Source organism: Arctopsyche grandis, chromosome 1 (genome assembly GCF_051622035.1).
Source record: "Arctopsyche grandis isolate Sample6627 chromosome 1, ASM5162203v2, whole genome shotgun sequence".
Lineage (NCBI taxonomy): Eukaryota > Metazoa > Arthropoda > Insecta > Trichoptera > Hydropsychidae > Arctopsyche > Arctopsyche grandis.
In genome coordinates, this window is record NC_135355.1 from 32,625,215 (window position 1) to 32,639,799 (window position 14,585).

At 34.7% G+C, this 14,585-nt stretch overlaps 1 protein-coding gene across 5 annotated transcripts in view; it reads left to right on the plus strand.

The window, feature by feature from the left end:
* nAChRalpha4 (nicotinic acetylcholine receptor alpha4) overlaps nt 1–14,585 on the plus strand; it is a 315,893-nt gene that overhangs the window by 200,184 nt on the left and 101,124 nt on the right. The window lies entirely within an intron of this gene.

Below are 14,585 nucleotides of genomic sequence, written 5' to 3' on the forward strand. Positions count from 1 at the left end.
ATAATTATTTTATATATACATACTGTCACGTTCCAGGAAAATATTTATTTAATTTTTATTTACTACTTGGTTAACCAACCAAGTTTCTTTATTATTATTAAAATGTTACATTTATCTTATATTATAGATATATTCGAAAAACGATAGATTATGGAACGGTGACTTTTATAATAGGAGACACGTAGAACTATTTCACTATAACTTTGACTTTCGTTCACTTTATTCTGCTGCTATGTTGACCGTTATTTGCGGACGCGTTCTCGGAGTCTTTATGATGACGACTGTCACTCTCAGAGTCGATGATGATGACTGTCCGTCACTGCGGAGTCGATGTTGATGACTGACTAATGCGATCGAATGGCGATCTATATAAATGATTTGTTATCTTATGGGCTGGGCACATTCCTGTGTTATCTGAATATCCTATTACAGGAATTTTTATAGTTTTGTTATTCACGTATATGAGCGTGTGAAAAGTACATTTGATATTGTGGGAACTAGAGTGATAAGCGGGGTACATAACCATACATATGTATGTATGTATGTATGTACAAAGGTTTTTGAAAAATGTGAAAATTTCGCATAAATATCTATATAAGAGATTTGAAAGCTAAAAAGTACTACAAATGAAAGATAAAATACCCGATTATAGTTCAAATATTCATTTTGAACAGGGAATTGACAGATTTTGAGACATCGACCGAACAACACCAAGATATAGAAAAATCGCGCGATTTAAAAAAAATATATATCTCCGAATCTCGAGCCAATCAACAATTTTTATTACCAGATTCGTGTTCACTGGGCATAGATCTATAAGAAAAGTCATATCTCGTCTCTGAACCAGAAAAAAGTCGTCATTTGTGGAATAGTGTTATTAAATTTCGATTGTTTATTTGTCCACCATACAAATCCATAGTATTCAATTTAGAATGACTAAATTTGTTACTATAAATTACCGTAGATAATTTTTTTAAATCAATCAATTTTTTTAAGAAAAGCTGCACGCACTAGCAGCCCGCGTGATACGTTTAAATAAAATAAAAGTTTTAAATTCTTAAGTAGTTTTCCTGCTAATTACCGTTTCGTACAAATACCCTACTTGTAACAATAATATATACAAAAACGGATGCGATGTTTTTATGTATGTACATATACATATATGTGCGGTGCATCGACAAGTATGTAGATTTCATTGTGGCCTGACGACTGCTTGATTCGAGAAGACGCGGGTAAGTGGGGTAGCGGGGAAGTGGGGGGGGGGGGTTGGAACGTCTGACATGTGCTCCTGATATTGAAGGAGTTGGAATGGGTGGGGTCTGCGTCAGATGGGCGGGAACCTACAGACATACACACATACATACAGTTGGTCTGTCGCAAATAAATTAACATTTAGCATTCAAAAATGCTGTGTCCTCAATGTGACAAGATCTTCAAATCGCTTGATTTAACCCTATCGCCTAAGTGGTGTCGAATTAAAGTTTATGGATGAATTTTGCGATTTGGGGTTCATGTTCTCAAATAATTTTTATTTTAAACGGTACATAGACAATATTTGTTTGCGAGCTACAAAAATGCTGGGATTCTCACTAGGAGTTAGTAAACCTTTCCGGTAAACCTTTCTAGAGTGCGTTGGTGCTTAAAATTCTTTATGAATCTCTAGTACGTAGCATTCTAGAATTGTCTTCCATTATTTATTTATTTATTTAACGTTTTGGACCATTTTGGCATTACAGGAAGAACCTAATGCGCCACAATGGCCTACATAATAAAATAAGAGGGAAAAATCAAAAAATAAAAAAAATTAATAGATAGAATTATTATACATATATACCTACATTATATGGAGTCCTACCCATATGACTCATTCATTGAAGATTGAGAGAATCCAAAAACGGTTTCTCAGATATCTTTATATGAAATTATATGGTTATTATCCTTGACTATGTATATCCTAATGCATTTGTATTAGAGGCTTTAGGCTTCAACTCATTGGAGTCTCGTCGTGTTATGTTTCTGGGAAAGCACTTTTCTAAGCTATTAAATGGGATAGTACACAATCCTCGGGTTCTTAATTAATTTAAGTTTTATGCACCTAGTAAGTTCAGGGACCTGAGGAATTGTGATTTGTTTGCTCCGCCTGTGGCTTGCACATATGTTGGAAATATGTTGGCGACGTCTCCAATATCTAGAGCGATATATCTGCTCAGCCGGGTTGCTGGAGAAATTGACCTCTTAATGTAAACTGTACTAAGCTGGTTGAGTGGTTATTGAGCAACGCCAGTAGTTGATTTTATCAATTATGAATGTTAATGATTTTTCCATCAAGATATAACAGGTTGTTATTATTATGATTAAAATTATGATTGTATGACGGACCACAGTGACGCACTGGAGCTTTTTATAATGCCACTGTGGCTAATATGTCAAAAATAAATTAAAATAAAACATACACGAAGCAACACACATTCATCATTTCGACGCGGGTGAACGGGGAGCGTTTTAATACGCGCGCGCGCGACTATACATTATCTTACACTATATTTATGTATATATATAGGATCCGGATGTGAAAGATTCCAAGTGAAAAGCGCAGATTCATTCAGATCTATTTATTATAACCATGTCGTTCGGCTTGTTCTCCAACAAGTGACCATAGCAACACGTATCCGGTCTCTCCCATGCATACCACACACAATTTATCCCTAGCAGTTTGGCCAACCACACATACGGCTCGCTTAAAAATCATTCCTATATACATATAACATATAACTTTATTTTAATTCGTATATCAATTCCTTTCCGAAGCCACCCGTTGAAATCAATGGGCACAACACTAGTTGTACATATTTACTAGGATCAAACAGGCGACACTGAATAAAACGAAGCACTTCATGAACCCATTCGCGTCCTGACGATAGGTAGTATAATTAAATAATAAAGCACCGAGGGACCCAGGACAGAGGACTTCAAGGGACTGCACAGAGTTCCTGCTCAGAGAGGTCCGGATGTATGTAATATGTAACAGTACACCGCACACGCCAATTTCTCCATTTTCTCCACCGGATACAAAATGGCAATTTGCCCGTCTCGTATCTCTGAAATTAATTATTTTTAGCTTTCATACGAAGAATGGGAACTCTCTTAATATTTTTTTCTCGCCCACTGAATCGGAAGAGTCTGCAAAGTGCAGACAAAGGGTGTGCAAGGGTGTATCTGAATGCCGCGGTGCTTTGCCCTCTCGCGTTTATGGTGGTGGCCGTTTATGTGAAAGTTCGACAACTTTCTTCATTTAAGATGGAATCCCAGTGTGTGTATGTGGTCGTTTTTTTGTACTAGCCGACGGAATGTAGTTGGTAGTTTTTCTTCTTTTGAGTCTTATTAGAGTGTTGGCTTATTGGTCGAATGCAACTATTTTTTATTTTTTTATTATTATTGCTCTCCACGTTCTTTAACTATACTAGATGAAACTTTATAACGTGGTTATATAATACTATATATATCGTATTCTAAAATCTATTATTACTTTTATAATGTATTAAATAAATATGCATATGTAATGTATATGTATGTATATACACACATACGCATGTGGGAATTTGTATTTGAACAAATTGTATAATAGGCGTTTTCAAATATATAGGTGAATTTGTTTTATCATCAACTTCAAACATATTCCTGGAATATTTATGTAATACCATAAGCTGCTTATGAAAAATAATTGACGATTATTATGCTAATTAATTGGTTTTTAGCTTGTTATAACAGGCAAATTTCAATAGGATTTTGTCAAGTACTATTTTGAGAAATATAATTGAAACTCCCAAATCAAATCTCATTTAATGAAGATATTTTTAATAAAATTTATTGAAATTCACTCAAATTGTTCATAAACCTGAGTACGTTATACTATTCAAAACAAGTGGTTCAAGTTGTGGAGAAACATTTTCAATATTTTACATAAACTTTATATAAACCGTTGGTTTAAACGTTCAAATACATTTATGTATGTATTACTCATTGTTCAATGCTCACTCACAAAAAGGAAAAAATATATATATATACATATACATATATATGAAAAAGGTAATTCTCCAACCCTTTGTCTTCTAGCTTGCTTTTCAACTAGCTTGTGAGAAGCAAGTTAGAGTATAATGTGATTGTGTGGAATCCACATGAAGTAAAATACAATCTAGTGATTGAGAAAGTGCAAAAGCATTTTTTAGTTTCCTATGTAGGAAAGAGTAGATATTACCCATATCTCTACCCATACTCCTTTTGGTTACGCTTGAGTATAATTCCCTTGAACTTCGGAGAAACTACTCAATAATTCGTTTTGTTCTCCAGGTTCTACATGGTAATACGTCATGTCCGTCATTTGCTGAAACAGTTGGGACTTTATGTCCCTAATAATTATGTGCGTGGTAGATATCATCATTTGATAGTTGTACCTCGTCCCCGCACAGTTCTTTTTCGAATAGCTCCTATTCCAATAGCTATCCGACTTCTCAATGAAATCGTTGATCGTTGCTGCTTATCCTGAATGTGATATTTTCCACCACACTATCGGAGATTGGGTTATCGGAGATTATTTTAACCTATTTGTCTGTTTTAAGGCTGCACTCATGACTATTTTTATAATTGTATGTGATGTATGAGTGGAATTTTGATCTTATCTATTCCATTTAGACCTCGCGGGGATGTTTTGTATTTCCGGCTGATTATTGTATATTGGTTCTGGCTGTAGATGCAAGACACTTCATACCATGTATTGTTTATTTGATATTTTTACTTTATCTACTATTATTAAATAATATTGATTTTTATGATCATTTAAAATTTTATTTTTGTCTGTATAACTATTTTTCTTTTCTCTGTCATAAGTCAGTTAAAATAACTATACTGGTGAAATGAAATTGAACGATGATATATATATTTAAACGCTTTATTAAACGTTGAAATTCCTTTTAGCGTTGTACAATACTTTACGAAGTGCACAAGCGAAAATGAAACGCAAAGGCATTTATATACGCTCGGGAAAAATCTCCAGCGGTTCCGGTATTTATTTGTTTTGCAAGCGGTTTTTTTCTTTTTTTCTCGTGTCAATTTTTCTGCACATCTATGTGCTCTTTCCGAATATATGTATACACAAATTCCCTCGGAAAAATGTATGCGATATCGTATGCAATTTTCCTACGATGTCCATGTACCAGGTACTACCCGAAATTATACATGGGCGAACGTGTCGATTTTAAAATGATGGACTGTAGAATTTTTTGTATTGTCGGTTACGAAAATTTTACAATCGGATGTCTGTCGAAATTGTAACAGGTTGAAGTTTCCGTAAAATTTAATATTAGCTTTTATTTTATAAATGTATATGTACATACATATTTCAATCGTGTTAATCTAATTTTAATAAACAAATTTTAATAGATACTTTTGAAATTTTATATGTAAATCTTGCTATAATAAAATCATAAAGTGATACAGTTCTGTACAAAATTTTGAGACTCATCAAATATTATCCATTGCTGAATTCGTTAAAACAAAGCGTCCACAATATATATGTAACTAGCCTAATTTTTAATCTCATAATCTCTCACATACATAAATATAAAATTAAAAACCGCATCATACTTAAATTTATCTCATTTAATTGTTAATTTGTAATGATCCTTTTGATGTTAATAAAAAACGTTTTTTAATGATATTCCGTAATTATAAATTCGCCTATAGCTACATTTGCTACCTGTGTTTAAACTTTGAACCAAGTAACTCTGTTAGGATTTATTACGTAAATGAAAATATCAGTTTTGTTACAAAGATTCATGTAGATATTTTATCATTGCCACCATTATCTTGTAGGGACATCTTGAATTATCTTTCATACATTTTCCATATTACTTTAACACTTGCCGCACTGTGATGGATAACGAATGACAAGTACATAAATTATATTATATTTCTCTAAATATACTGAATGCAGGGTGATCATATTGTATGTATTCCTTATCAAAGCCTCTATGATTATTATTATGGCCGATACGATGTTTGTTCTTTGCCCAAGGCGTTCTCGCCTATTGATTGACGATTCTCTTTTCGAACTCTTCTATCTTTGTTTTCAAATAGATTTTAGACTGAGAGCGGCTGTTCCGAATAGCGATTTTTACGAACCTTTTATCATACTAGATTTTATAGGACATTTTTAGGTCGTCCACTTCGTTTTTGTCATGTCAAAGATTAGAACTGTCAAAATAGTGAAATAGAACATAAAAAATACCGGTCTCCGTCACGAGCCCGAATGTGAAACGCCCGAAAACGCAAATATCGGAAGGCAAAGATCGAAAATCGAAAGATCTTAAGTCGAAATATCAAAAAAAAGGGTGCATGGTAAATGGTACATACTCACTTAATTTGCGCGAGCAGGATACAACAGGAACAAGGGGAACAGGCTTTTCCTCCCGTATTAATATGCGCGCGCAGAATTAAGTGAGTATGTACAGTTTACCATGCACCATTTTTTTTTATCTTTCGACTTAAGATCTTTCGATTTTCGATCTTTGCCTTCCGATATTTGCGTTTTCGGGCGTTTCACATTCGGGCCCGTGAGGTAGACACAGAAAATACATCCACACATTTTGGAATCAAACTTCCGAGGTATGTACAAAAAATGTTATTCAAACGCGGCCCAGATACTAGTTTTAGTATTGTGTCATCGATTTCGTTTGACAGTCATTGCCGAATATATACATAACCTCAAATTTGTAAATCGATCTATACGTTGACACATAAATTATTTTTAGTATGAAATTATTATTAGTATTAAATTAAAAAAATGTAGTAAAAAAAGAGTTTTTTAAAAACAAGGTATTATAAGGTATTATTTATTATATGTATGCATCATATATACATTTTAGCGTAATAGAATAGGAGCTAGTCTCAGATTTGTATCTATTTTAAATATGATATATTTTCCACCACTAATTTGTACTCAAATATACGAAGGTCTACGTCATGAATGTTAAATACCCGGTCCAAAAAAAATGATAAAACGGAGTAGTAGGAAAATGTTGTAAATAATTGAGTTTAATCGCTCTGACGAGGAATTAATATTCCGCAGACACAAGATGGCGACATTAAAACGTTAATATGGCGCCCGGTGGGCGAAAGACTTTGACGGCCGCCTAACGAAAAGGCGTCTAGGACATTTTCATTAAGACAAAAGCCTCGTGATGGGGATGTCGCCGATTTTTGAGGGCCAAAAGGCAAAGGGGGGAGGTGGGAAGGTTGCTCAGGATAGGGTCGTCTTCGTCAAAGGCCGGGTGCGAGTGACCTCACCTTTTAATACGGTCGCATCGACGAAACACAATTTGGAAATTTTATTCAAAACAACCTTAATTAACGCTCAAAGTGGGATAGCGGCGAGGCACGGGGGATGGAAATAATTTCACCTCGACAAAATAAACCCTTTGGCCGACTGAAAATCTCTATTATCGCGATATTCATTCACCGGACGGATTGGGGGATGATCCATTTATTGAAACTTTGCACGTGCTCTTCGCTTTCTTTGTATCTTTTGATCATTTGTTGTGTAATTAATGTACAAGTTTGTGATAGAATTTGTCTTTAATTTTATTTTTAATTAAATACAATTTTCTCTTCTAGCTCGCGAATTAATATTTTATAAATTCAAATTGAGAACAATTTGTACATTGAAACTATATTACTGAAAAATTATTGTGATTGTTGGTTACATTAATAGGGTTTTTTCAATGGAAGAAAATACGCTCTTTACTTGTCACAATTGTGACATAAAATACGGAAAAATATGTACATTGCATATTATCTATATATATATATATAAATTAATGTCTGTGTGTGTGTCTCGAATAGGCTGGTAAACTACTCAACCGATTACGATGAAACTTTCAGCATTTGTTTTGTGTATGTCCGGGAAGATTACTGTGAAAAAAAACGGGAACGAAAACGGGAAAAACGGGAATGAGTGTCATTGCAACGCAATAATTTCAAATGTGTTCGCTACCTGCGTTTTTCCGACAAATGGGAACGGGAACGAGAACGGGAACGGGAACGGGAATTGCATGCGTTAATATGGCATTGCAACGCATGCCAGGGTTCAACTAGTCTATATATATATATATATATAAATGAATGTCTGTGTGTGTGTGTGTGTGTGTCGAATAGGCTCCTAAGTCACTGAAGCGATTACGATGGAATTTTCAGGATTTGTTGTATGCATGTCCGGGAAGATTACTATGAAAAAAAAACGGGTATGGAATCGGGAGAAACGGGAATGAGTGTCATTGCAAGGCAATAATTTCAAATGTGTTCGCTGCCTGCGTTTTTCCGACAAATGGGAACGGGAACGAGAACAAGAACGAGAACGGGAACGGGAACGGAAATTGCATGCGTTATTATGGCATCGCAACGCATGCCGGGGTTCAGCTAGTTAATATATAAAAATGAATGTCTGTCTGTGTGTGTGTGTGTGTGTGTGTGTGTGTGTGTGTGTGTGTCGAATAGGCTGCTAAACCACTGAACCGATTACGATGAAACTTTTAGGATTTGTTTATGTGCATGTCCGGGAAGATTACTGTGAAAAAAAAACGGGAAAAAACGAAATGAGTGTGAACGGAAACGGGAAAAACGGGAATGGGTGTCATGCAACGTAATAATTTCAAATGTGTTCGCTACCTGCGTTTTTCCGACAAATGGGAACGGGAACGAGAATGAGAACGGGAACGGGAACGGGAGTGGGAACGGGAGTGGGAACGGGAACAGGAATTGCATGCGTTATTATGGCATTGTAACGCATGCCTGGGTTCAGCTAGTTATTAATAAAAATCATTTTAAATTAATGAAACGTTGTTATTAAAGGTAATGTGAAAATATTTATGCAATCCCAATGCACTAAAATTTAAAAAATATATCTTATAATATAATAATAAATGATGTGTGGTTATAATATAATAATAAATGATTGTGTGGTTTTTTTTAATTTTTTAATTTATCTTTTTACCATAACTAATCTCTAAATGTGAATAGTGGTAAAAAACCGGTATCAAATGTTGCGAGTTAACTTTAGTATGGCTCGGTGGTTGCGTTTATGTTAAGCACCAAGAGCTACCGGGTTCAATACCGAGCTAATCTGTAATGCTGCTGATCAGACTTGGATATTTGTGAATCCAAGTCGATCGTTTCCTATCAAAGTTTGCCAATTTATCTGATTTCATTGTTGAAACCGTTCTTCCATCGAATTGGCAAAAAAATTTCCTGCCCACTTTGTCACCAATATCTGAATTTGATTTATGTACAATGTGTAAAAATTTATGTACAAGTCTAAATCCATAGATGTCTTTATGGATTAATTAAGAGTTAATTTCGTGTTCTTCAGCATCTCGAAATTCAGCGATTTATGTAACAAAAAATATTGCATTGGCTAGGAAGGCGTATTGTGGTTTACATGTTAGGCTTTCCTGGTATATATAAATAAAATAAAATAAATTATCTCAAAAGAATTCCCAACTTGCAAATATTATGCAAAAGTACATACATACATATAATTTCAATATACCTACGTGTATATAAATCAAATGAAATAGTCCTATGCAAAGTTTAAAAGTATGTCTATAGTCACATCGTAGTGCACTGGTAGAAGTAAGTCCCGGCCAAATACGCTGCTGGCGAGATATTGTAATTATTTAAAAAAAAAATACAAACCAACCGTCGTCTGTTAGAATTTCCCAATTTTTCTAGCTTAATTGTTGTGATGGATCCAATAAATCGATATCCTTCCCCTAAATTTCTCTCAAATTCGAATTTTTGGCACCTCAAATTTGTTTGATTCTTATAAAAATATACTACCTACATAATGCATTTCTCGCAAATTTGTTTTATCAAAAAAATTGTTGATTGTCCATAGATGTCTGTATCGTATTATTTGTTTGTAAAAAAATAATCTAGCCATATTTGTCGCCTTGGGGTAACTCAACTGCCATGGCACGTATGATGTAGGTATGTATGTAAGTAATAATAAATATAAGGTTGGAAAATAGTAATATATTATCAAAATATCTATTTCGGAATCGGATAAAACCTCCATAAAACCCTTTTTTGCAAACTATTTATAGTTCGATTAATAATAAATAATCGTTATTTTTATATAAAATCATATATTTACAATTCCACGGGCGGCAAATCCAACTCACAGTGACTCGACAATTTTACACGGCCATTTTCACACGGCACAATACACCCCTCACTTTTTCCATAAAAAATAGCCCCTTTTCCCACAGAATATTTATTTTATACAACGTAGATATATGCACAATGTCTCTACCCACATATGTATGTACCTCCAAAGTCATCTAGCTATGTGCAACATCTAGCTATGTAAACGAGACCAAAAGCACCAATATTTTATTAACCACAGAGTGAAATGTGCGGTCGGTCTCGTTAGTGAACTATTTCAGGCATTCACGCAATCTCTTCAGTTAATTGTACTCTACTCGAATAATATTCAGTTCATTACTGCTGAAATCACACTCACAACATTCTGTTCGTGCTATTCTCGTATACATACACGTACATACAAACATATATCTACGTATGTATGTATATATGCTTAGCACGTATTATATTTATATGAAAGGACCCGTTGAAAAAGCCGAATTAGGCTAAATGTGACAAGATGGTCCAACGCTTTTAGGAAAGGGGATTGGAAAAACCGTGAAAGCTTTCAGCCCCGGTGCAATTTTCGACGTGGAAAACTGAAAGCTCTCCAGAACGAATGCTTACTCGGGGTGCGGTTCTTAACCGAGCAATTATCACCGTATTCGAATCCAACGTTGCCCGTTTAACACTTTGGCGGTCTGCAATTATTTTATACGGCTCTAGTTGTGCCCTCTCTCTCTCTCTCCCCCCCCGTTCTGTTCATGTTCAGATATTATACTATGTATATATGTATACATATGTTTGTAACTATGTACATATGTAAGTGCATTGTAGTGTATTTTGCTCTCTCTCTCTCTCTCTCTCTTGCCCCTTTAATTCAAATCCTCATTGTGCTATTTAAATTACTGTTTTCGGCGGTTTTGCAACCTCTGAATTTGTATAAGTAAATTGTAAATTGTTATGATGTTAGTAGTGCTTCCAGTCCCGGAAGATTACTTCAGCCCCGGGATTGCGGTGCTGAAAGTAATCTTGCGTGAAACACCGGGATCACCGGGAAATCAAATGTATAACAAAAAAAAATGTTCAATTGCATATTGCAAACTCTCTCGATGTTTCACGCAAAAAATACTCCTCATATTGGCGTTCTTGTTTTGAGAGTTTGGCTACGTTCTTTAAATTTTCGGTTCGCATCCATTTCTAGATTTCTAAGATTAAATAAAAAACATCCTTTAATGTAATCAAATAAAGTAAAAAACATTACTTTAATTCATTGATTCGTTTTTTACAAATAGTTTGTACCGTCTAGTAATTATTCATCGAAACAATCCACCTAATATAAAAACTGCAATTTCATTAATTTTATGTAAAAAAATTCGCATGTGACCAACCTACGACTTTATCTATGTAATCACACATATCAGCTATGAACATTTTCGATGCAAATTGAACACAAATGTTGGGAAACTTACACAAGATAAAAGTTCTACTTCCGGTTTAAGAATTATGACCAAAATCTTATCAACTCTACATAAAGAATACACATATAAATTTTCAGCTTAATATGTTCAGAAGTGTGGAAAGAATCGTGGTCACAACATTTTTGACTTTTCCAAGAGAAAAATCCCACCTCTGATTTATTGTATTTTGTATTTTTCGCAAGCCGGCGTCAAAACGGGTCAGAAAAAACAAATGGACTATGATTGTCATTGCTCATCCCACTATTGTCATTATATAATGTTGTTTTATGATTTTTCCTTATTATTTTTGTAAAATAATATTTTTAAAGAAATTTTGTCAGCCTCGTAATCCCGGTATTCAGACTAGTTTCAGCACTGGGATTCACGGTACCATAAAACACCGGGATCCCGGGATCCCGCGATTGGAAGCCTTAGATGTTAGTTTATTTATGTAATTACTCTCTGGGGCTAGTTTCACTTGAGGGACATGTTTTTCTAATATTCAATATACTTTATAACCATTTTGTCGTTTCAGTTTTTCATATGATGCATGTATATTTTATTTTTTTTATATTACGTTGAACAGTTCTACACTTAGTGTAATAGTGTAACGTAGAGATTAGGTGAGTAGCGCTCGTCAATCAATGGTTTACTATCGCTGATCACCTGATCACGCGTTCGTGCCAAAAAGGCCTCGGCGTATAAACAAGCCATATACAACAACCAATAAGATCTAGTGACCTATCGATCAATAATGTCTCTTTGCGGAGAGTACCCCATGGATATAAATATTGGGCGGTTTTGGACCGTGTGTCATTCGGAGCTAGCAGGCCGACGGATGAACAACAACCAACTCGGAAACCCCTTTACACGTCCACACTACACGTCCCTCTAAGCGTTCAAAATTGTCTCCTAACAACCATTAACAAAACAACTAAACGTAAACAGCAGTATGAAAAATATTCTTAAGTAAATTCTTTATGGACACATTTATATGTTCCGTAATGTGTACGTGACGTAGCTTTACAGCAGCAACCAACACGATCTATTCATATTATATAGCAGTACATGTCACCGAATCGCATCAAGCGAAACATGTTTTATTTAGCGTTTCCAGCGTTTAGAACCTGGTATTATTCACATGACGTGACGTCATAGTGGCAAGTGCACCCCGTACTAACAAAAGTGCTGTCTTACTAACAAAAATGAATATTGGAAACGTCATATTGGCATATATTTTCCTATGATGCCATTTTCGGGTTGCCCTTGAGCGAACTTGGTATTAAACTTACATATATAATATAATATATACATATGTGTAGTTTATAAATTTTGAAATCATATTCAAATAATGGTGACTTTGATATGGAACCGTTTCAACAATGAAATCAGATAAATTTGCAAACTCTGAAAGGAAACGATCTACTACTAGGAGTCTTAAATATTCAAGTCCAACCAGCAGCACTACAGCAATACTCGTAATAAATTCTCTTCAATCGAGGTCACCGTAACTTAACACATTTTCGTCGCGCAAATTGTAGAACGAGTTAAATATATGTACATATAATATTATAAATAAGTATAAATCAACGGCATTCAATTGGGTTTTTATAATTATCGAGTATTTTGAAATTTTCCATTTCCTCTCAGGCTACTTTTGAAAACGTCTGATCGTAATAAATATATGTAAAAATGTGCTCTTTGTGCGCTAAAAACTATACATTTTTATCGTTGAGTAAATAAATGAATGCAAACGTTATTTTCCTCAAAGAAACTTCTGGGTTCGTTTAACGTCAAGTGTTTCATATGGAAACTATTCATGAAATACATACATATATTGACCTCAATATTCATAGACTTTTTTTATCTATGTACTTACTAGAATTTATGTCAGTTAATTCATCACATCCGGCGGTTGAATGGCGCTCGTTAGTCATTCAAAAAATACAAGAATGAATATACGTATTATAATTTGCATTTGAAATTTCATTTCAGTTTTAATTTGAATTAATTAAACACAACCGTTCGTACACACAGTTGGAGTATTTGATGCTATGAACTTACCGACAATCATTCAATTATGCAAGTCGTTTTAATCAACCGATGTCTATCACACATTTATATATTTCCATTAAATCCGACTTGTTGAAACGTGTGGAATCTAAAGTCGATTTGGGTATCCTCAGTTTTGATCCTCAACTCACCTTTCACAACCACATCAAGACAGAAGCAGACGTTTCCTTTCATCAACTCGGATTTGTCTCTGGATATGCTAGGTTATTCTCCAACCCTTTGTCTTCTCGCTTGTTATTCAATTCGCTTGTGAGAAGCAAGCTAGAGTACCTATATATTAGGATTGCGTGGAATCCGCATGAATCAAATTACTCTCTAATGATTGAGAAAGTGCAAAAAGCATTTCTTTGTTTCATATATAGGAAAGAGTTCCCTTGAACTTCAGAGAAACTTCTCATTAATTAATTTTGTTCTCTATCTTTTACGTGGTAATACGTCATGCCCGTTGTTGCTGGAACAGTTGGGACTATGTGTCCCTAATAATAGTGTGCGTGGTAGACACCATCATTTGATGATTGTACCTCCCGCTCGCATAGTTCTTTATCGAATGGCTCCTTTTCCAAGATCTGTACAACTTTTCAATGAAATCGTTGCTGCTGAGCCTGAATGTGATATTTTCCACCTCAGTGAGCGTAGGTTATCGGAGATTATTTTAAACCTATTTGTCTGGTAGCTTGCGCTCATCATTATTTTCATAATTGAATGTGATGTATGAGTGGAATTTTGATCTTCTCTCTTCCATTTGGGCCTAGCAGGGATGTTTTGTATTTGCGGCTGGTTCTTATGTATATTGGTGCTGGCTATAAATGCAAGATATTCCGTACTTTGTATTTTATTGTTGTTTCTTTATCTGCTATT